This window comes from Zootermopsis nevadensis, unplaced genomic scaffold, assembly GCF_977971745.1.
Source record: "Zootermopsis nevadensis isolate Lab colony 2312 unplaced genomic scaffold, Znev_1.0 Znev_ptg000037l, whole genome shotgun sequence".
Taxonomy (NCBI): domain Eukaryota; kingdom Metazoa; phylum Arthropoda; class Insecta; order Blattodea; family Termopsidae; genus Zootermopsis; species Zootermopsis nevadensis.
The window spans coordinates 2,361,791-2,387,969 of NW_028259169.1; positions in this window are offsets into that span (position 1 = coordinate 2,361,791).

Sequence of the window (26,179 nt, forward strand, 5' to 3'; positions counted from 1 at the left end):
ACTATGAGGCAACGAATATGTCAACTTCATGTCATAGTCACGTCAATGTATGTCTAAGGGTTTGGTGGATAGAGACATTTAAATTTTTAAAGATTATTCGAAAGTCAATTCTTAAAAGGCAAATATCTCCCGATCTGTAGTAATCTGAGAGACAAAACTTATGTCACTTTGAGGGAACGTTTATGTCAACTTCCTGTCAGACTCTCGTCAATGTATGTCCAAGGGTTTGGAGGATAGAGACATTTAACTTTTTAGAGATTATTCGAAAGTCAATTTTTGAAAAGGCAAATATCTCCCGATCTGTAGGAATCTGAGAGACAAAACTTATTTCACATTGATGGAACGTATATGTCAACTTCCTGTCAGAGTCTCGTCAATGTATGTCCAAGGGTTTGGAGGATAGAGACATTTTAATTTTTCGAGATTATTCGAAAGTCAATTTTTAAAATGCAAATATCTCCCGATCTGTAGGAATCTGAGAGACAAACCTTATGTCACTTTGAGGGAATGTATATGTCAACCTCCTGTCAGAGTCACGTCAATGTATGTAGAAGGGTTTGGAGGATAGAGACATTTAAATTTTTAGAGATTATTCGAAAGTCAATTTTTAAAAGACAAATATCTCCCGATCTGTAGGAATCTGAGAGACAAACCTTATGTCACTTTGAGGGAATGTATATGTCAACCTCCTGTCAGAGTCACGGTAATGTATGTCCAAGGGGTTGGAGGATAGAGACATTTAAATTTTTAGAGATTATTCGAAAGTCAATTCTTAAAAGGCAAATATCTCCCGATCTGTAGTAATCTGAGAGACAAAACTTATGTCACTATGAGGGAACGTACATGTGAACTTCCTGTCAGACTCTCGTTAATGTATGTCCAATCGTTTGGAGGATAGAGACATTTAACTTTTTAGAGATTATTCGAAAGTCAATTTTTGAAAAGGCAAGTATGTCCCGATCTGTAGGAATCTGAGAGACGAAACTTATTTCACTTTGAGGGAACGTATATGTCAACTTGCTGTCAGAGTCATGTCAATGTATGTCCAAGGGTTTGGACGATAGAGGCATTTAAATTTTTAAAGATTATTCGAAAGTCAATTTTTAAAAGGCAAATATCTCCCAATCTGTAGGAATCAGAGAGACAAAACTTATGTCACTTTGAGAGAAAGCATATGTGAACTTCATGTCAGAGTCTCTTTAATGTATGTCCAAGGGTTTGGAGGATAGAGACATTTGAATTTTTCGAGATTATTCGAAAGTCAATTATTAAAAGGCAAATATCTCCCGATCTGTGGGAATCTGAGAGACAATCCTTATGTCACTTTGAGGGAACACATATGTCAACTTCATGTCAGAGTCTCGTCAATGTATGTCAAAGGGTTTGGAGGTTAGAGACATTTGAATTTCTCGAGATTATTGGAAAGTCAATTTATGAAAAGGCAAATATCTCCCTATCTGTAGGCATCTGAGAAACAAACCTCATGTCACTTTGAGGGAATGTATATGTCAACCTCCTGTCAGAGTCACGTCAATGTATGTCCAAGGGTTTGGAGGATAGAGACATTTAAATTTTTCGAGATTATTCGAAAGTCAATTTTTGAAAAGGCAAATATCTCCCGATCTGTATTAATCTGAGAGACAAAACTTATGTCACTTTGAGGGAACGAACATGTCAACTTCCTGTCAGAGTCACGTCAATGTATATCGAAGGGTTTGGAGGATAGAGACATTTAAATTTTTAGAGATTATTCAAAAGTCAATTTTTGAAAAGGCAAATATCTCCCGATCAATAGGAATCTAAGAGACAAAACTTATGTCACTTTGAGGGAACGTATATGTCAACTTCATGTCAGAATCTCGTCAATGTATGCCCAAGGGTTTGGACGATACAGACATTTTAATTTTTCGAGATTATTCGAAAGTCAATTTTTAAAAGGCAAATATCTCCCGATCTGTAGGCATCTAAGAGACAAACCTTATGTCACTTTGAGGGAACGCATATGTCAACTTCATGTCAGAGTCTCGTCAATGTATGTAAAAGGGTTAAGAAGATAGAGACATTTTAATTTTTCGAGATTATTCCAAAGTGAATTATTAAAAGGCAAATATCTCCCGATCTGTAGGAATTTGAGAGACAAAACTAATGTCACTTTGAGGGAACATATATGTCAACTTCCTGTCAGAGTCACGTCAATGCATGTCGAAGGGTTTGGAGGATAGAGACATTTAAATTTTTAGAGATTATTCGAAAGTCAATTTTTAAGAGGCAAGTATCTCCCGATCTGTAGGCATCGGAGAGACAAACCTTATGTCACTTTGATGGAACGTATATGTCAACTTCATGTCAGAATCTCATCAATGTATGACCAAGGGTTTGGACGATAGAGACATTTTAATTTTTCGAGTTTATTCGAAAGTCAATTTTTAAAAGGCAAATATCTCCCGATCTGTATTAATCTGAGAGACAAAACTTATGTCACTTTGAGGGAACGTATATGTCAACTTCCTGTCAGAGTCACGTCAATGTATATCGAAGGGTTTGGAGGATAGAGACATTTTAATTTTTAGAGATTATTCGAAAGTCAATCTTTAAAAGGCAAATATCTCCCGATCTGTAGGCATCTGAGAGACAAACCTTATGTCACTTTGAGGGAACGTATATGTCAACTTCATGTCAGAATCTCGTCAATGTATGTCTAAGGGTTTGGACGATAGAGACATTTTAATTTTTCGAGATTATTCGAAAGTCAATTTTTAAAAGGCAAATATCTCCCGATCTGTAGGCATCTGAGAGACAAACCTTATGTCACTTTGAGGGAACGCATATGTTAACTTCTTGTGAGAGTCTCGTCAATGTATGTCCAAGGGTTTGGACGATAGAGACATTTAAATTTTTCGAGATTATTCGAGAGTCAATTTTTAAAAGGCAAATATCTCCCGAACTGTAGGCATCTGAAAGACAAACCTTATGTCACTTTGAGGGAACGTATATGTCAACCTCATGTCATAATCACGTCAATGTATGTCGAAGGGTTTGGAGGATAGAGATATTTAAATTTTTAGAGATTATTCGAAAGTCAATTTTTGAAAAGGCAAATATCTCCCGATCTGTAGGAATCTGAGAGACAAAACTTATTTCACTTTGAGGGAACGTATATGTCAACCTCATGTCATAGTCACGTCAATGTATGTCTAAGGGTTTGGTGGATAGAGACATTTAACTTTTTAGAGATTATTCGAAAGTCAATTTTTGAAAAGGCAAATATCTCCCGATCTGTAGGAATCTGAGAGACAAAACTTATTTCACTTTGAGGGAACGTATATGTCAACTTCCTGTCAGAGTCACGTCAATGTATGTCCAAGGGTTTGGAGGATAGAGACATTTTAAATTTTCGAGATTATTAGAAAGTCAATTTTTGAAAAGGCAAATATCTCCCGATCTGTAGGAATCTGAGAGACAAAACTTATTTCACTTTGAGGGAACGTATATGTTAACTTCATGTCAGAGTCACGTCAATGTATGTCCAAGGGTTTGGAGGATAGAGACATTTTAATTTTTCGAGATTATTAGAAAGTCAATTTTTAAAGGGGAAATATCTCCCGATCTGTAGGAATATGAGAGACAAAACTGATGTCACTTTGAGGGAACGCATATGTGACCTTCATGGCATAGCCATGTCAATGTATGGCTAAGGGTTTGGAGGATAGAGACATTTAAAATTTTAGAGATTACTCGAAATTGAATTTTTAAAAGGCAAATATCTCCCGAACTGTAGGCATCTGAAAGACAAACCTTATGTCACTTTGAGGGAACGTATATGTGAACTTCCTGTCAGACTCTCGTCAATGTATGTCCAAGGGTTTGGAGGATAGAGACATTTGAATTTATCGAGATTATTCGAAAGTCAATTATTAAAGGGAAAATATCTCCCGATCTGTAGGAATCTGAGAGATAAACCTTATGTCACTTTGAGGGAACGCATATATCAACTTCATGTCAGAATCTCGTCAATGTATGTCCAAGGTTTTGGAGGATAGAGGTATTTTAATTTTTTGAGATTATTCGAAAGTCAATTTGTTAAAGGCAAATATCTCCCAATCTGTAGGAATCTGAGAGACAAAACTTATGTCACTTTGAGGGAACGCAAATTTCAACGTCATGTCAGAGTCTCCTCAAAGTATGTCCAAGGGTTTGGAGGATAGAGACTTTTAAATTTTTCGAGATTATTCGAAAGTCAATTTTTGAAAAGGCAAATATCTCCCTATCTGTAGGCATCTGAGAGACAAAACTTATGTCACTTTGAGGGAACGTATATGTCAACTTCCTGTCAGAGTCACGTCAATGTATGTCCAAGGGTTTGGAGGATAGAGACATTTAAATTTTTAGAAATTATTCTAAAGTCAATTATTAAAAGGCAAATATCTATCGATCTGTAGGAATCTTAGAGACAAAACTTATGCCGCTTTGAGGGAATGTACATGACAACTTCATGTCAGAGTCTCGTCAATGTATGTCCAAGGATTTCGAGTATAGAGACATTTGAATTGTTCGAGATTATTCGAAAGTCAATTTTTAAAAGGAAAATATCCCCCGATCTGTAGGAATCTGAGAGACAAAACTTATGTCACTTTGAGGGAACATAAATGTCAACTTCATGTCATAGTCACGTCAATGTATGTCCAAGGGTTTGAAGGATAGACACATTTAAATTTTTAGAGATTATTCGAAAGTCAATTTTTAAAAGGCAAATATCTCTCGATCTGTAGGAATATGAGAGGCAAACATTATGTCACTTTGAGGGAATGTATATGTCAACCTCCTGTCAGAGTCACGTCAGTGTATGTCCAAGGGTTTGGAGGATAGAGACATTTAAATTTTTAGAGATTATTCGAAAGTCAATTTTTAAAAGGCAAATATCTCTCGATCTGTAGGAATATGAGAGGCAAACATTATGTCACTTTGAGGGAATGTATATGTCAACCTCCTGTCAGAGTCACGTCAGTGTATGTCCAAGGGTTTGGAGGATAGAGACATTTGAATTTTTCGAGATTATTCGAAAGTCAATTTATGAAAAGGCAAATATCTCCCTATCTGTAGGCATCTGAGAGACAAACATTATGTCACTTTGAGGGAATGTATATGTCAACCTCCTGTCAGAGTCACGTCAAATTATGTCGAAGGGTTTGGATGATAGAGACTTAAATTTTTCGAGATTATTCGAAAGACAATTTTTAAAGGCAAATATCTCCCGATCTGTAGGAATCTGAGTGACAAAACGTATGACACTTTGAGGGAACGTATATGTCAATTTCTTGTCGGAGTCTCGTCAATGTATGTCCAAGCGTTTGGAGGATAGAGACATTTGAATTTTTCGAGATTATTCGAAAGTCAATTATTAAAGGGCAAATATCTCCCGATCTGTAGGCATCTGAGAGATAAACCTTATGTCACTTTGAGGGAACGCATATATCAACTTCATGTCAGAGTCTCGTCAATGTATGTCCAAGGTTTTGGAGGATAGAGGCATTTTAATATTTCGAGATTATTCGAAAGTCAATTGTTAAAAGGCAAATATCTCCCGATCTGTAGGAATCTGAGAGACAAAACTTATGTCACTTTGAGGGAACGTATATGTCAACTTCCTGTCAGAGTTACGTCAATGTATGTCCAAGGGTTTGGAGGATAGAGACATTTGAATTTTTCGAGATTATTCGAAAGTCAATTTGTTAAAGGCAAATATCTCCCAATCTGTAGGAAACTGAGAGACAAAACTTATGTCACTTTGAGGGAATGCATATGTCAACGTCTTGTCAGAGTCTCCTCAAAGTATGTCCAAGGGTTTGGAGGATAGAGACATTTGAATTTTTCGAGATTATTCGAAGGTCAATTATTAAGGGGCAAATATATCCCGATCTGTAGGCATCTGAGAGACAAACCTTATGTCACTTTGAGGGAACGTATATGTTAACTTCCTGTCAGAGTCACGTCAATGTATGTAGAAGGGTTTGGAGGATAGACATATTTAAATTTTTAGAGATTATTCGAAAAACAATTTTTAAAAGGCAAATATCTCCTGATCTATAGGAATCCGAGAGAAAAAAACTTTTGCCACTTTGAGGGAACGTATATGTCAACCTCATGTTGTGGTCACGTCAATGTATGTCGAAGGGTTTGGAAGATAGAGACATTTAAATTTTTAGAGATTATTCGTAAGACAATTTTTAAGATTCAAATATCTCCCGATCTGTAGGAATCTGAGAGACAAAACTTCTGTCACTTTGAGGGAACATATGTGTAAACGTCCTGTCAGAGTCTCGTTAATGTATGTACTTGGGTTTGGAGGATAGAGACATTTGAATTTTTCGAGATTATAGGAAGGTCAACTATTAAAGGGCAAATATATCCCGATCTGTAGGGATCTGAGAGATAAACCTTATGTCACTTTGAGGGATCGTACATGTCAACGTCCTGTCAGAGTCACGTCAATGTATGTCCTAGGGTTTGGAGGATAGAGACATTTAAATTTTTAGAGATTAATCGAAAGTCAATTTTTAAAAGGAAAATAACTCCCGATCTGTAGGAATCTGAGAGACAACCATTATGTCACTTTGAGGGAACTCATATGTCAACGTCATGTCAGAGTCACGTCAATGTATTTCTAAGGGTTTGGAGGATAGAGACATTTTAATTTTTTGAGATTATTCGAAAGTCAATTTGGGAAAGGCAAATATCTCCCGATTTGTAGGAATCTGAGAGACAAAAATTATGTCACTTTGAGGGAACATATGTGTAAACGTCCTGTCAGAGTCACGTCAATGTATGTAGAAGGGTTTGGAGGATAGAGACATTTAAATTTTTAGAGATTATTCGAAAGACAATTTTTAAAAGGCAAATATCTCCTGATCTGTAGGAATCTGAGAGACAAATCTTTTGCCACTTTGAGGGAATGTATATGTCAACCTCATGTTGTAGTGACGTCAATGTATGTCGAAGGGTTTGGAAGATAGAGACATTTAAAATTTTAGAGATTATTCGAAAGACAATTTTTAAGATTCAAATATCTCCCGATCTGTAGGAATCTGAGAGACAAAACTTATGTCACTTTGTGGGAACGTATATGTAAACGTCCTGACAGAGTCACGTCAATGTATGTCCTAGGGTTTGGAGGATACAGACATTTTAATTTTTCGAGATTATTCGAAAGTGAATTTGTGAAAAGGCAAATATCTCCCGATCTGTAGGAATCTCAGAGACAAACCTTATGTCACTTTGAGGGAACGCATATGTCAACTTCATGTCAGAGTCACGTCAATGCATGTCCAAGGGTTTGGATACAGACATTTTAATTTTTCGAGATTATTCGAAAGCCAATTTTTAAAGGCAAATATCTCCCGATCTGTAGGAATCTGAGAGACAAAACTTATGTCACTTTGAGGGAACGTATATGTCAACTTCATGTCATAGTCACGTCAATGTATGTCCAAGGGTTTGGAGGATAGCGAGACATTTAAATTTTTAGAGATTATTCGAAAGTCAATTTTTTAAAAGGCAAATATCTCCCGATCTGTAGGCATCTGAGAGACAAACCTTATGTCACTCTGAGGGAACTTATATGTCAACTTGCTGTCAGAGTCATGTCAACGTATGTCCAAGGGTTTGGAAGATAGAGACATTTAAATTATACGAGATTATTCGAAAGTCAATTATTAAAAGGCAAATATCTCCCGATCTGTAGGAATCTGAGAGACAAACCTTATGTCACTTTGAGGGAACGTATATGTCAACGTCCTGTCATAGACACGTAAATGTATGTCCAAGGGTTTGGAGGATAGAGACATTTAAATTTTTAGAGATTATTCGAAAGTCAATTATTAATAGGCAAATATCTCCCGATCTGTAGGAATCTGAGAGACAAACCTTATGTCACTTTGAGGGAACGTATATGTCAACATCCTGTCATAGACACGTAAATGTATGTCCAAGGGTTTGGAGGATAGAGACATTTAAATTTTTAGAGATTATTCGAAAGTCAATTTTTAAAAGGCAAATATCTCCCGATCTGTAGGAATCTGAGAGACAACCCTTATGTCGCTTTGAGGGAACGCATATGTCAACTTCATGTCAGAGTCACGTCAATGTATGTACAAGGGTTTGGAGGATAGAGACATTTAAATTTTTAGAGATTATTCGAAAGTCAATTTTTAAAAGGCAAATATCTCCCGATATGTAGGGATCTGAAAGATAAACCTTATGTCACTTTGAGGGAACGTATATGTCAACGTCCTGTCATAGTCACGTCAATGTAGGTCCAAGTGTTTGGAGGATAGAGACATTTAATTGTTTCGAGATTATTCGAAAGTCAATTTTTAAAGCCAAATATCTCCCGATCTGTAGAAATCTGAGAGACAACCCTTATGTCACTTTTAGGGAACGCATATGTGAACTTCATGTCAGAGTCACGCCAATGTATGTCCAAGGGTATGGAGGATAGAGACATTTAAATGTTTCGAGATTATTCGAAAGTCAATTTTTAAAAGCCAAATATCTCCCGATCTGTAGGAATCTGAGAGACAACCCTTATGTCACTTTGAGGGAACGCATATGTGAACGTCATGTCAGAGTCACGTCAATTTATGTAAAGGGTTTAGAGGATAGAGACATTTAAATTTTTCGAGATTATTCGAAAGTCAATTTTTAAAGGCAAATATCTCCCGATCTGTAGGAATCTGAGAGACAAAACTTATGTCACTTTGAGGCAACGTATATGTCAACTTCCTGTCAGAGATACGTCAATGTATGTCCAAGGGTTAGGAGGATAGAGACATTTTAATTTTTCGAGATTATTCGAAAGTCAATTTGTTAAAGGCAAATATCTCCCAATCTGTAGGAAACTGAGAGACAAAACTTATGTCACTTTGAGGGAATGCATATGTCAACGTCTTGTCAGAGTCTCCTCAAAGTATGTCCAAGGGTTTGGAGGATAGAGACATTTGAATTTTTCGAGATTATTCGAAGGTCAATTATTAAGGGGCAAATATATCCCGATCTGTAGGCATCTGAGAGACAAACCTTATGTCACTTTGAGGGAACGTATATGTTAACTTCCTGTCAGAGTCACGTCAATGTATGTAGAAGGGTTTGGAGGATAGAGACATTTAAATTTTTAGAGATTATACGAAAAACAATTTTTAAAAGGCAAATATCTCCTGAACTATAGGAATCCGAGAGAAAAAAACTTTTGCCACTTTGAGGGAACGTATATGTCAACCTCATGTTGTAGTCACGTCAATGTATGTCGAAGGGTTTGGAAGATAGAGACATTTAAATTTTTAGAGATTATTCGAAAGACAATTTTTAAGATTCAAATATCTCCCGATCTGTAGGAATCTGAGAGACAAAACTTATGTCACTTTGAGGGAACATATGTGTAAACGTCCTGTCAGAGTCTCGTTAATGTATGTACTTGGGTTTGGAGGATAGAGACATTTGAATTTTTCGAGATTATAGGAAGGTCAACTATTAAAGGGCAAATATATCCCGATCTGTAGGGATCTGAGAGATAAACCTTATGTCACTTTGAGGGATCGTACATGTCAACGTCCTGTCAGAGTCACGTCAATGTATGTCCAAGGGTTTGGAGGATAGAGACATTTAAATTTTTAGAGATTAATCGAAAGTCAATTTTTAAAGGAAAATAACTCCCGATCTGTAGGAATCTGAGAGACAACCATTATGTCACTTTGAGGGAACTCATATGTCAACTTCATGTCAGAGTCACGTCAATGTATTTCTAAGGGTTTGGAGGATAGAGACATTTTAATTTTTTGAGATTATTCGAAAGTCAATTTGGGAAAGGCAAATATCTCCCGATTTGTAGGAATCTGAGAGACAAAAATTATGTCACTTTGAGGGAACATATGTGTAAACGTCCTGTCAGAGTCACGTCAATGTATGTAGAAGGGTTTGGAGGATAGAGACATTTAAATTTTTAGAGATTATTCGAAAGACAATTTTTAAAAGGCAAATATCTCCTGATCTGTAGGAATCTGAGAGACAAATCTTTTGCCACTTTGAGGGAATGTATATGTCAACCTCATGTTGTAGTGACGTCAATGTATGTCGAAGGGTTTGGAAGATAGAGACATTTAAATTTTTAGAGATTATTCGAAAGACAATTTTTAAGATTCAAATATCTCCCGATCTGTAGGAATCTGAGAGACAAAACTTATGTCACTTTGTGGGAACGTATATGTAAACGTCCTGACAGAGTCACGTCAATGTATGTCCTAGGGTTTGGAGGATACAGACATTTTAATTTTTCGAGATTATTCGAAAGTGAATTTGTGAAAAGGCAAATATCTCCCGATCTGTAGGAATCTCAGAGACAAACCTTATGTCACTTTGAGGGAACGCATATGTCAACTTCATGTCAGAGTCACGTCAATGCATGTCCAAGGGTTTGGATAGAGACATTTTAATTTTTCGAGATTATTCGAAAGCCAATTTTTAAAGGCAAATATCTCCCGATCTGTAGGAATCTGAGAGACAAAACTTATGTCACTTTGAGGGAACGTATATGTCAACTTCATGTCATAGTCACGTCAATGTATGTCCAAGGGTTTGGAGGATAGAGAGACATTTAAATTTTTAGAGATTATTCGAAAGTCAATTTTTTAAAAGGCAAATATCTCCCGATCTGTAGGCATCTGAGAGACAAACCTTATGTCACTCTGAGGGAACTTATATGTCAACTTGCTGTCAGAGTCATGTCAACGTATGTCCAAGGGTTTGGAAGATAGAGACATTTAAATTATACGAGATTATTCGAAAGTCAATTATTAAAAGGCAAATATCTCCCGATCTGTAGGAATCTGAGAGACAAACCTTATGTCACTTTGAGGGAACGTATATGTCAACGTCCTGTCATAGACACGTAAATGTATGTCCAAGGGTTTGGAGGATAGAGACATTTAAATTTTTAGAGATTATTCGAAAGTCAATTATTAATAGGCAAATATCTCCCGATCTGTAGGAATCTGAGAGACAAACCTTATGTCACTTTGAGGGAACGTATATGTCAACATCCTGTCATAGACACGTAAATGTATGTCCAAGGGTTTGGAGGATAGAGACATTTAAATTTTTAGAGATTATTCGAAAGTCAATTTTTAAAAGGCAAATATCTCCCGATCTGTAGGAATCTGAGAGACAACCCTTATGTCGCTTTGAGGGAACGCATATGTCAACTTCATGTCAGAGTCACGTCAATGTATGTACAAGGGTTTGGAGGATAGAGACATTTAAATTTTTAGAGATTATTCGAAAGTCAATTTTTAAAAGGCAAATATCTCCCGATATGTAGGGATCTGAAAGATAAACCTTATGTCACTTTGAGGGAACGTATATGTCAACGTCCTGTCATAGTCACGTCAATGTAGGTCCAAGTGTTTGGAGGATAGAGACATTTGAATTTTTCGACATTATTCGAAAGTCAATTTTTAAAAGGCAAATATCTCCCGATCTGTAGGAATCTGAGAGACAAACCTTATGTCTCTTTGAGGGAACGTACATGTCAACTTCATGTCACAGACACGTCAATGTATGTCCAAGGGTTTGGAGGATAGAGACATTTAATTGTTTCGAGATTATTCGAAAGTCAATTTTTAAAGCCAAATATCTCCCGATCTGTAGAAATCTGAGAGACAACCCTTATGTCACTTTTAGGGAACGCATATGTGAACTTCATGTCAGAGTCACGCCAATGTATGTCCAAGGGTATGGAGGATAGAGACATTTAAATGTTTCGAGATTATTCGAAAGTCAATTTTTAAAAGCCAAATATCTCCCGATCTGTAGGAATCTGAGAGACAACCCTTATGTCACTTTGAGGGAACGCATATGTGAACGTCATGTCAGAGTCACGTCAATTTATGTAAAGGGTTTAGAGGATAGAGACATTTAAATTTTTCGAGATTATTCGAAAGTCAATTTTTAAAGGCAAATATCTCCCGATCTGTAGGAATCTGAGAGACAAAACTTATGTCACTTTGAGGCAACGTATATGTCAACTTCCTGTCAGAGATACGTCAATGTATGTCCAAGGGTTAGGAGGATAGAGACATTTTAATTTTTCGAGATTATTCGAAAGTCAATTTGTTAAAGGCAAATATCTCCCAATCTGTAGGAAACTGAGAGACAAAACTTATGTCACTTTGAGGGAATGCATATGTCAACGTCTTGTCAGAGTCTCCTCAAAGTATGTCCAAGGGTTTGGAGGATAGAGACATTTGAATTTTTCGAGATTATTCGAAGGTCAATTATTAAGGGGCAAATATATCCCGATCTGTAGGCATCTGAGAGACAAACCTTATGTCACTTTGAGGGAACGTATATGTTAACTTCCTGTCAGAGTCACGTCAATGTATGTAGAAGGGTTTGGAGGATAGAGACATTTAAATTTTTAGAGATTATTCGAAAAACAATTTTTAAAAGGCAAATATCTCCTGAACTATAGGAATCCGAGAGAAAAAAACTTTTGCCACTTTGAGGGAACGTATATGTCAACCTCATGTTGTAGTCACGTCAATGTATGTCGAAGGGTTTGGAAGATAGAGACATTTAAATTTTTAGAGATTATTCGAAAGACAATTTTTAAGATTCAAATATCTCCCGATCTGTAGGAATCTGAGAGACAAAACTTATGTCACTTTGAGGGAACATATGTGTAAACGTCCTGTCAGAGTCTCGTTAATGTATGTACTTGGGTTTGGAGGATAGAGACATTTGAATTTTTCGAGATTATAGGAAGGTCAACTATTAAAGGGCAAATATATCCCGATCTGTAGGGATCTGAGAGATAAACCTTATGTCACTTTGAGGGATCGTACATGTCAACGTCCTGTCAGAGTCACGTCAATGTATGTCCAAGGGTTTGGAGGATAGAGACATTTAAATTTTTAGAGATTAATCGAAAGTCAATTTTTAAAGGAAAATAACTCCCGATCTGTAGGAATCTGAGAGACAACCATTATGTCACTTTGAGGGAACTCATATGTCAACTTCATGTCAGAGTCACGTCAATGTATTTCTAAGGGTTTGGAGGATAGAGACATTTTAATTTTTTGAGATTATTCGAAAGTCAATTTGGGAAAGGCAAATATCTCCCGATCTGTAGGAATCTGAGAGACAAAAATTATGTCACTTTGAGGGAACATATGTGTAAACGTCCTGTCAGAGTCACGTCAATGTATGTAGAAGGGTTTGGAGGATAGAGACATTTAAATTTTTAGAGATTATTCGAAAGACAATTTTTAAAAGGCAAATATCTCCTGATCTGTAGGAATCTGAGAGACAAATCTTTTGCCACTTTGAGGGAATGTATATGTCAACCTCATGTTGTAGTGACGTCAATGTATGTCGAAGGGTTTGGAAGATAGAGACATTTAAATTTTTAGAGAATATTCGAAAGACAATTTTTAAGATTCAAATATCTCCCGATCTGTAGGAATCTGAGAGACAAAACTTATGTCACTTTGTGGGAACGTATATGTAAACGTCCTGTCAGAGTCACGTCAATGTATGTCCTAGGGTTTGGAGGATACAGACATTTTAATTTTTCGAGATTATTCGAAAGTGAATTTGTGAAAAGGCAAATAACTCCCGATCTGTAGGAATCTCAGAGACAAACCTTATGTCACTTTGAGGGAACGCATATGTCAACTTCATGTCAGAGTCACGTCAATGCATGTCCAAGGGTTTGGATAGAGACATTTTAATTTTTCGAGATTATTCGAAAGCCAATTTTTAAAGGCAAATATCTCCCGATCTGTAGGAATCTGAGAGACAAAACTTATGTCACTTTGAGGGAACGTATATGTCAACTTCATGTCATAGTCACGTCAATGTATGTCCAAGGGTTTGGAGGATAGAGAGACATTTAAATTTTTAGAGATTATTCGAAAGTCAATTTTTTAAAAGGCAAATATCTCCCGATCTGTAGGCATCTGAGAGACAAACCTTATGTCACTCTGAGGGAACTTATATGTCAACTTGCTGTCAGAGTCATGTCAACGTATGTCCAAGGGTTTGGAAGATAGAGACATTTAAATTATACGAGATTATTCGAAAGTCAATTAATAAAAGGCAAATATCTCCCGATCTGTAGGAATCTGAGAGACAAACCTTATGTCACTTTGAGGGAACGTATATGTCAACGTCCTGTCATAGACACGTAAATGTATGTCCAAGGGTTTGGAGGATAGAGACATTTAAATTTTTAGAGATTATTCGAAAGTCAATTATTAATAGGCAAATATCTCCCGATCTGTAGGAATCTGAGAGACAAACCTTATGTCACTTTGAGGGAACGTATATGTCAACATCCTGTCATAGACACGTAAATGTATGTCCAAGGGTTTGGAGGATAGAGACATTTAAATTTTTAGAGATTATTCGAAAGTCAATTTTTAAAAGGCAAATATCTCCCGATCTGTAGGAATCTGAGAGACAACCCTTATGTCGCTTTGAGGGAACGCATATGTCAACTTCATGTCAGAGTCACGTCAATGTATGTCCAAGGGTTTGGAGGATAGAGACATTTAAATTTTTAGAGATTATTCGATAGTCAATTTTTAAAAGGCAAATATCTCCCGATATGTAGGGATCTGAAAGATAAACCTTATGTCACTTTGAGGGAACGTATATGTCAACGTCCTGTCAGAGTCACGTCAATGTATGTCCAAGGGTTTGGAGGATAGAGACATTTAAATTTTTAGAGATTAATCGAAAGTCAATTTTTAAAAGGCAAATATCTCCCGATCTGTAGGAATCTGAGAAACAAAACGTATGTCACTTTGAGGGAACGCATATGTCAACGTCATGTCAGAGTCACGTCAATTTATGTCCAAGGGTTTAGAGGATAGAGACATTTAAATTTTTCGAGATTATTCGAAAGTCAATATTTAAAGGCAAATATCTCCCGATCTGTAGGAATCTGAGAGACAAAACTTATGTCACTTTGAGGCAACGTATATGGCAACTTCCTGTCAGAGTCACTTCAATGTATGTCCAAGGGTTTGGAGGATAGAGACATTCAAATTTTTAGAGATTATTCGAAAGTCAATTTTTAAAAGGCAAATATCTCCCGATCTGTAGGAATCTGAGAGACAAAACTTATATAACTGTGAGGGAACGTATATGTCAAATTCCTGTCAGAGTCACGTCAATGTATGTCAAAGGGTTTGGAGGATAGAGACATTTAAATTTTTAGAGATTATTCGAAAGGCAATTTTTAAAAGGCAAATATCTCCCGATCTGTAGGGATCTGAGAGATAAACCTTATGTCACTTTGAGGGAACGTATATGTTAACTTCCTGTCAGAGTCACGTCAATGTATGTAGAAGGGTTTGGAGGATAGAGACATTTAAATTTTTAGAGATTATTCGTAAAACAATTTTTAAAAGGCAAATATCTCCTGATCTATAGGAATCCGAGAGAAAAAAACTTTTGCCACTTTGAGGGAACGTATATGTCAACCTTATGTTGTAGTCACGTCAATGTATGTCGAAGGGTTTGGAAGATAGAGACATTTAAATTTTTAGAGATTATTCGAAAGACAATTTTTAAGATTCAAATATCTCCCGATCTGTAGGAATCTGAGAGACAAAACTTATGTCACTTTGAGGGAACATATGTGTAAACGTCCTGTCAGAGTCTCGTTAATGTATGTACTTGGGTTTGGAGGATTGAGACATTTGAATTTTTCGAGATTATAGGAAGGTCAACTATTAAAGGGCAAATATATCCCGATCTGTAGGGATCTGAGAGATAAACCTTATGTCACTTTGAGGGATCGTACATGTCAACGTCCTGTCAGAGTCACGTCAATGTATGTCCAAGGGTTTGGAGGATAGAGACATTTAAATTTTTAGAGATTAATCGAAAGTCAATTTTTAAAAGGCAAATAACTCCCGATCTGTAGGAATCTGAGAGACAACCATTATGTCACTTTGAGGGAACTCATATGTCAACTTCATGTCAGAGTCACGTCAATGTATTTCTAAGGGTTTGGAGGATAGAGACATTTTAATTTTTTGAGATTATTCGAAAGTCAATTTGGGAAAGGCAAATATCTCCCGATCTGTAGGAATCTGAGAGACAAAAATTATGTCACTTTGAGGGAACATATGTGTAAACGTCCTGTCAGAGTCACGTCAATGTATGTAGAAGGGTTTGGAGGATAGAGACATTTAAATTTTTAGAGATTATTCGAAAGACAATTTTTAAAAGGCAAATATCTCCTGATCTGTATGAATCTGAGAGACAAATCTTTTGCCACTTTGAGGGAATGTATATGTCAACCTCATGTTGTAGTGACGTCAATGTATGTCGAAGGGTTTGGAAGATAGAGACATTTAAATTTTTAGAGATTATTCGAAAGACAATTTTTAAGATTCAAATATCTCCCGATCTGTAGGAATCTGAGAGACAAAACTTATGTCACTTTGTGGAAATGTATATGTAAACGTCCTGTCAGAGTCACGTCAATGTATGTCCTAGGGTTTGGAGGATACAGACATTTTAATTTTTCGAGATTATTCGAAAGTGAATTTGTGAAAAGGCAAATATCTGCCGATCTGTAGGAATCTCAGAGACAAACCTTATGTCACTTTGAGGGAACGCATATGTCAATTTCATGTCAGAGTCACGTCAATGCATGTCCAAGGGTTTGGATAGAGACATTTTAATTTTTCGAGATTATTCGAAAGTGAATTTGTGAAAAGGCAAATATCTCCCGATCTGTAGGAATCTGAGAGACAAAACTTATGTCACTTTGAGGGAACGTATATGTCAACTTCATGTCATAGTCACGTCAATGTATGTCCAAGGGTTTGGAGGATAGAGAGACATTTAAATTTTTAGAGATTATTCGAAAGTCAATTTTTTAAAAGGCAAATATCTCCCGATCTGTAGGCATCTGAGAGACAAACCTTATGTCACTCTGAGGGAACTTATATGTCAACTTGCTGTCAGAGTCATGTCAACGTATGTCCAAGGGTTTGGAAGATAGAGACATTTAAATTATACGAGATTATTCGAAAGTCAATTATTAAAAGGCAAATATCTCCCGATCTGTAGGAATCTGAGAGACAAACCTTATGTCACTTTGAGGGAACGTATATGTCAACGTCCTGTCATAGACACGTAAATGTATGTCCAAGGGTTTGGAGGATAGAGACATTTAAATTTTTAGAGATTATTCGAAAGTCAATTATTAATAGGCAAATATCTCCCGATCTGTAGGAATCTGAGAGACAAACCTTATGTCACTTTGAGGGAACGTATATGTCAACATCCTGTCATAGACACGTAAATGTATGTCCAAGGGTTTGGAGGATAGAGACATTTAAATTTTTAGAGATTATTCGAAAGACAATTTTTAAAAGGCAAATATCTCCCGATCTGTAGGAATCTGAGAGACAACCCTTATGTCGCTTTGAGGGAACGCATATGTCAACTTCATGTCAGAGTCACGTCAATGTATGTACAAGGGTTTGGAGGATAGAGACATTTAAATTTTTAGAGATTATTCGAAAGTCAATTTTTAAAAGGCAAATATCTCCCGATATGTAGGGATCTGAAAGATAAACCTTATGTCACTTTGAGGGAACGTATATGTCAACGTCCTGTCATAGTCACGTCAATGTATGTCCAAGGGTTTGGAGGATAGAGACATTTAAATTTTTAGAGATTAATCGAAAGTCAATTTTTAAAAGGCAAATATCTCCCGATCTGTAGGAATCTGAGAAACAAAACGTATGTCACTTTGAGGGAACGCATATCTCAACGTCCTGTCAGAGTCACGTCAATGTAGGTCCAAGTGTTTGGAGGATAGAGACATTTGAATTTTTCGACATTATGCGAAAGTCAATTTTTAAAGCCAAATATCTCCCGATCTGTAGAAATCTGAGAGACAATCCTTATGTCACTTTGAGGGAACGCATATGTGAACTTCATGTCTGAGTCACGTCAATGTATGTCCAAGGGTTTGGAGGATAGAGACATTTAAATGTTTCGAGATTATTCGAAAGTCAATTTTTAAAAGCCAAATATCTCCCGATCTGTAGGAATCTGAGAGACAACCCTTATGTCACTTTGAGGGAACGCATATGTGAACGTCATGTCAGAGTCACGTCAATTTATGTAAAGGGTTTAGAGGATAGAGACATTTAAATTTTTCGAGATTATTCGAAAGTCAATTTTTAAAGGCAAATATCTCCCGATCTGTAGGAATCTGAGAGACAAAACTTATGTCACTTTGAGGCAACGTATATGTCAACTTCCTGTCAGAGATACGTCAATGTATGTCCAAGGGTTAGGAGGATAGAGACATTTTAATTTTTCGAGATTATTCGAAAGTCAATTTGTTAAAGGCAAATATCTCCCAATCTGTAGGAAACTGAGAGACAAAACTTATGTCACTTTGAGGGAATGCATATGTCAACGTCTTGTCAGAGTCTCCTCAAAGTATGTCCAAGGGTTTGTAGGATAGAGACATTTGAATTTTTCGAGATTATTCGAAGGTCAATTATTAAGGGGCAAATATATCCCGATCTGTAATCATCTGAGAGACAAACCTTATGTCACTTTGAGGGAACGTATATGTTAACTTCCTGTCAGAGTCACGTCAATGTATGTAGAAGGGTTTGGAGGATAGAGACATTTAAATTTTTAGAGATTATTCGAAAAACAATTTTTAAAGGCAAATATCTCCTGATCTATAGGAATCCGAGAGAAAAAAACTTTTGCCACTTTGAGGGAACGTATATGTCAACCTCATGTTGTAGTCACGTCAATGTATGTCGAAGGGTTTGGAAGATAGAGACATTTAAATTTTTAGAGATTATTCGAAAGACAATTATTAAGATTCAAATATCTCCCGATCTGTAGGAATCTGAGAGACAAAACTTATGTCACTTTGAGGGAACATATGTGTAAACGTCCTGTCAGAGTCTCGTTAATGTATGTACTTGGGTTTGGAGGATAGAGACATTTGAATTTTTCGAGATTATAGGAAGGTCAACTATTAAAGAGCAAATATATCCCGATCTGTAGGGATCTGAGAGATAAACCTTATGTCACTTTGAGGGATCGTACATGTCAACGTCCTGTCAGAGTCACGTCAATGTATGTCCAAGGGTTTGGAGGATAGAGACATTTAAATTTTTAGAGATTAATCGAAAGTCAATTTTTAAAAGGCAAATAACTCCCGATCTGTAGGAATCTGAGAGACAACCATTATGTCACTTTGAGGGAACTCATATGTCAACTTCATGTCAGAGTCACGTCAATGTATTTCTAAGGGTTTGGAGGATAGAGACAATTTAATTTTTTGAGATTATTCGAAAGTCAATTTGGGAAAGGCAAATATCTCCCGATCTGTAGGAATCTGAGAGACAAAAATTATGTCACTTTGAGGGAACATATGTGTAAACGTCCTGTCAGAGTCACGTCAATGTATGTAGAAGGGTTTGGAGGATAGAGACATTTAAATTTTTAGAGATTATTCGAAAGACAATTTTTAAAAGGCAAATATCTCCTGATCTGTAGGAATCTGAGAGACAAATCTTTTGCCACTTTGAGGGAATGTATATATCAACCTCATGTTGTAGTGACGTCAATGTATGTCGAAGGGTTTGGAAGATAGAGACATTTAAATTTTTAGAGATTATTCGAAAGACAATTTTTAAGATTCAAATATCTCCCGATCTGTAGGAATCTGAGAGACAAAACTTATGTCACTTTGTAGGAACGTATATGTAAACGTCCTGTCAGAGTCACGTCAATGTATGTCCTAGGGTTTGGAGGATACAGACATTTTAATTTTTCGAGATTATTCGAAAGTGAATTTGTGAAAAGGCAAATATCTCCCGATCTGTATTAATCTCAGAGACAAACCTTATGTCACTTTGAGGGAACGCATATGTCAACTTCATGTCAGAGTCACGTCAATGCATGTCCAAGGGTTTGGATAGAGACATTTTAATTTTTCGAGATTATTCGAAAGCCAATTTTTAAAGGCAAATATCTCCCGATCTTTAGGAATCTGAGAGACAAAACTTATGTCACTTTGAGGGAACGTATATGTCAACTTCATGTCATAGTCACGTCAATGTATGTCCAAGGGTTTGGAGGATAGAGAGACATTTAAATTTTTAGAGATTATTCGAAAGTCAATTTTTTAAAAGGCAAATATCTCCCGATCTGTAGGCATCTGAGAGACAAACCTTATGTCACTCTGAGGGAACTTATATGTCAACTTGCTGTCAGAGTCATGTCAACGTATGTCCAAGGGTTTGGAAGATAGAGACATTTAAATTATACGAGATTATTCGAAAGGCAATTATTAAAAGGCAAATATCTCCCGATCTGTAGGAATCTGAGAGACAAACCTTATGTCACTTTGAGGGAACGTATATGTCAACGTCCTGTCATAGACACGTAAATGTATGTCCAAGGGTTTGGAGGATAGAGACATTTAAATTTTTAGAGATTATTCGAAAGTCAATTATTAATAGGCAAATATCTCCCGATCTGTAGGAATCTGAGAGACAAACCTTATGTCACTTTGAGGGAACGTATATGTCAACATCCTGTCATAGACACGTAAATGTATGTCCAAGGGTTTGGAGGATAGAGACATTTAAATTTTTAGAGATTATTCGAAAGTCAATTTTTAAAAGGCAAATATCTCCCGATCTGTAGGAATCTGAGAGACAACCCTTATGTCGCTTTGAGGGAACGCATATATCAACTTCATGTCAGAGTCACGTCAATGTATGTCCAAGGGTTTGGAGGATAGAGACATTTAAATTTTTAGAGATTATTCGATAGTCAATTTTTAAAAGGCAAATATCTCCCGATATGTAGGGATCTGAAAGATAAACCTTATGTCACTTTGAGGGAACGTATATGTCAACGTCCTGTCAGAGTCACGTCAATGTATGTCCAAGGGTTTGGAGGATAGAGACATTTAAATTTTTAGAGATTAATCGAAAGTCAATTTTTAAAAGGCAAATATCTCCCGATCTGTAGGAATCTGAGAAACAAAACGTATGTCACTTTGAGGGAACGCATATGTCAACGTCCTGTCAGAGTCACGTCAATGTAGGTCCAAGTGTTTGGAGGATAGAGACATTTGAATTTTTCGACATTATTCGATAGTCAATTTTTAAAAGGCAATTATCTCCCGATCTGTAGGAATCTAAGAGACAACCCTTACGTCACTTTGAGGGAACGCATATGTCAACTTCATGTCAGAGTCTTGTCAATGTATGTCCAAGGGTTTGGTGGATAGAGACATTTAAATTTTTCGAGATTATTCGAAAGTCAATTTTTTAAAAGCAAATATCTCCCGATCTGTAGGAATCTGAGAGACAAAACTTATGTCACTTTGAGGGAACGTATATGTCAATTTCCTGTTAGAGTCATGTCAATGTATGTCCAAGGGTTTGGAGGATAGAGACATTTAAATTTTTAGAGATTATTCGAAAGTCAATTTTTAAAGGGCAAATATCTCCCGATCTATATGAATCTGAGATACAAAACGTATGTCACTTTGAGGGATCGTATACGTCAACTTCCTGTCAGAGTCACGTTAATGTATGTCTAAGGGTTTGGAGGATAGAGACATTTAAATTTTTAGAGATTAATCGAAAGTCAATTTTTAAAAGGCAAATATCTCCCGATCTTTAGGAATCTGAGAGACAAAACGTTTGTCACTTTGAGGGACTGCATATGTCAACGTCGTGTCAGAGTCACGTCAATGTAGGTCCAAGGGTTTGTAGGCTAGAGACATTTGAATTTTTCGACATTATTCCAAAGTCAATTTTTTAAAGGCAAATATCTCCCGATCTGTAGAATCTGAGAGACAACCCTTATGTCACTTTGAGGGAACGCATATGTGAACTTCAGGTCAAAGTCACGTCAATGTATGTCCAAGGGTTTGGAGGATAGAGACATTTAAATTTTTTGAGATTATTCGAAAGTCAATTTTTAAAAGGCAAATATCTCCCGATATGTAGGAATCTGTGAGACTAACCTTATGTCGCTTTGAGGGAACGTATATGTCAACTTCATATCAGAGTCTCGTCAATGTATGTCCAAAGGTTTGGAGGATAGAGACATTTGAATTTTTCGAGATTATTCGAAAGTCAAATATTAAAAGGCAAATATCTCCCGATCTGTAGGCATCTGAGAGACAAACCTTATTTAACTTTGAGGGAACTCAAATGTTAACTTCATGTCATATTCACGTCAATGTATGGCCGAGGGTTTGGAGGATAGAGACATTTAAATTTTTAGAGATTATTCGAAAGTTAATTATTAATAGGCAAATATCTCCCGATCTGTAGAAATCTGAGAGACAAACCTTTTGTCACTTTGAGGGAACGTATACGTCAACGTCCTGTCAGAATCATGTCAATGTAGGTCCAAGGGTTTGGAGGATAGAGACATTTGAATTTTTTGACATTATTCGAAAGTCAATTTTTAATAGGCAAATATCTCCCGATCTGTAGGAATCTGAGAGACAACCCTTATGTCACTTTGAGGGAACGTATATGTCAACGTTCTGTCAGAGTCACGTCAATGAATGTCAAAGGGTTTGGAGGAAAGAGACATTTAAATTTTTAGAGATTATTCGAAAGTCAATTATTAATAGGCAAATATCTCCCGATCTGTAGGAATCTCAGAGACAAACCTTATGTCGCTTTGAGGGAACGTATATGTCAACGTCCTGTCATAGACACGGAAATGTATGTCCAAGGGTTTGGAGGATAGAGACATTTAAATTTTTAGAGATTATTCGAAAGTCAATTTTTAAAGGCAAATATCTCCCGATCTGTAGGAATCTGAGAGACAACCTTTATGTCACTTTGAGGGAACGCATATGTCAACTCCATGTCAGAGTCACGTCAATGTATGTCCAAGGGTTTGGAGGATAGAGACATTTAAATTTTTAGTGATTATTCGAAAGTCAATTATTAAAAGGCAAATATCTCCAGATCTGTAGGGATCTGAGAGATAGACCTTATGTCACTTTGAGGGAACGTACATGTCAACGCCCTGTCAGAGTCACGTCAATGTAGGTCCAAGGGTTTGGAGGATAGAGACATTTGAATTATTCGACATTATTCGAAAGTCAATTTTAAAAGGCAAATATCTCCCGAACTGTAGGAATCTGAGAGACAAACATTATGTCACTTTGAGGGAACGTACATGTCAACTTCATGTCATAGACACGTCAATGTATGTCCAACGGTTTGGAGGATAGAGACATTTAAATGTTTCGAGATTATTCAAAAGTCAATTTTTAAATGCCAAATATCTCCCGATCTGTAGGAATCTGAGCGACAACCCTAATGTCACTTTGAGGGAACGCATATGTGAACTTCATGTCAGAGTCACGTCAATGTATGGCCAAGGGTTTGGTGGATAGAGAGATTTAAATTTTTAGAGATTAATCGAAAGTCAATTTTAAAAGGCAAATATCTCCCGATCTCTACGCATCTGAGAGACAAACCTTATGTAACTTTGAGGGAACGCAAATTTTAACTTCATGTCATAGTCACGTCAATGTATGGCCAAAGGTTTGGAGGATAGAGACATTTAAATTTTTAGAGATTATTCGAAAGTCAATTATTAATAGGCAAAAATATCCCGATCTGTAGGAATCTGAGAGACAAACCTTATGTCACTTTGAGGGAACGTATATGTCAACGTCCTGTCAGAGTCACGTCAATGTATGTCCAAGGGTTTGGAGGATAGAGACATTTAAATTTTTAGAGATTAATCGAAAGTCAATTTTTAAAGGGCAAATATCTCCCGATCTGTAGGAATCTGAGAGACAAAACGAATGTCACTTTGAGGGAACGCATATGTCAACTTCCTGTCAGAGTCACGTCAATGTAGGTCCAAGGGTTTGGAGGATAGAGACATTTGAATTTTTCGACATTATTCGATAGTCAATTATTAAAAGGCAAATATCTCCCGATCTGTAGGAATCTGAGAGACAAACCTTATGTCACTTTGAGGGAACATTTATGTCAACTTCATGTCATAGACACGTCAATGTATGTCCAAGGGGTTGGCGGATAGAGACATTTAAATTTTTAGAGATTATTCGAAAGTCAATTATTAAAAGGCAAATATCTACCGATCTGTAGGAATCTGAGAGACAACCCTTACTTCACTTTGAGGGAACGCATATGTCAACTTGATGTCAGAGTCTTGTCAGTGTATGTCCAAGGGTTTGTTGGATAGAGACATTTAAATTTTTCGAGATTATTCAAAAGTCAATTATTTAAAGGCAAATATCTCCCGATCTGTAGGAATCTGAGAGACAAAACTTATGTCGCTTTGAGGGAACGTATATGTCAATTTCCTGTCAGACTCACGTCAATGTATGTCCAAGGGTTTGGAGGATAGAGACATTTAAATTTTTAGAGATTATTCGAAAGTCAATTATTAAAGGGCAAATATCTCCCGATCTGTATGAATCTGAGATACAAAACTTATGTCACTTTGAGGGATCATATATGTCAACTTCCTGTCAGAGTCACGTCAATGTATGTCGAAGGGTTTGGAGAATAGAGACATTTAAATTTTTAGAGATTATTCGAAAGTCAATTTTTAAAGGCAAATATCTCCCGAACTGTAGGGATCTGAGAGATAAACCTTATGTCACTTTGAGGGAATGTATATGTCAACGTCCTATCAGAGTCACGTCAATGTCTGTCCAAAGGTTTGGAGGATAGAGACATTTAAATTTTTAGAGATTAATCGAAAGTCAATTATTAAAAGGCAAATATCTCCCGATCTGTAGGAATCTGAGAGACAACCCTTATGTCACTTTGAGGGAACGCATATGTCAACTTCATGTCAAAGTCACGTCAATGTATGTCCAAGGGTTTGGAGGATAGAGACTTTTAAAATTTTCGAGATTATTCGAAAGTGAATTTTTAAAAGGCAAATATCTCCCGATCTGTAGGAATCTGAGAGACAAACCTTATGCCACTTTGAGGGAACGTATATATCAACTTCCTGTCAGAGTCACGTCAACATATGTCCAAGGGTTTGGAGGATAGAGACATTTCAATTTTACGAGATTATTCGAAAGTCAATTTTTAAAAGGCAAATATCTCCCGATATGTAGGAATCTGTGAGACTAACCTTATGTCGTTTTGAGGGAACGTATATGTCAACTTCATATCAGAGTCTCGTCAATGTATGTCCAAAGGTTTGGAGGATAGAGACATTTGAATTTTTCGAGATTATTCGAAAGTCAATTTTTAAAAGGCAAATATCTCCCGATCTGTAGAAACCTGAGAGACAAACCTTTTGTCACTTTGAGGGAACGTATATGTCAACGTCCTGTCAAAGACACGTAAATGTATGTCCAAGGGTTTGGAGGATAGAGACATTTAAATTTTTAGAGATTATTCGAAAGTCAATTTTTAAAAGGCAAATATCTCCCGATCTGTAGGCATCTGAGAGACAAGCCTTATTTAACTTTGAGGGAACGCAAATGTTAACTTCATGTCATAGTCACGTCAATGTATGGCCAAGGGTTTGGAGGATAGAGACATTTAAATTTTTAGAGATTATTCGAAAGTCAATTATTAATAGGCAAATATCTCCCGATCTGTAGAAACCTGAGAGACAAACCTTTTGTCACTTTGAGGGAACGTATATGTCAACGTCCTGTCAAAGACACGTAAATGTATGTCCAAGGGTTTGGAGGATAGAGACATTTAAATTTTTAGAGATTATTCGAAAGACAATTTTTAAAAGGCAAATATCTCCCGATCTGTAGGAATCTGAGAGACAACCCTTATGTAACTTTGAGGGAACGCATATGTCAACTTCATGTCAGAGTCACGTCAATGTATGTCCAAGGGTTTGGAGGATAGAGACATTCAAATTTTTAGAGATTATTCGAAAGTCAATTTTTAAAAGGCAAATATCTCCCGATCTGTAGGAATCTGAGAGACAACCCTTATGCCACTTTGAGGGAACGCATATGTTAACTTCATGTCAGAGTCACGTCAATGTATGTCCAAGGGTTTGGAGGATAGAGACATTCAAATTTTTAGAGATTATTCGAAAGTCAATTATT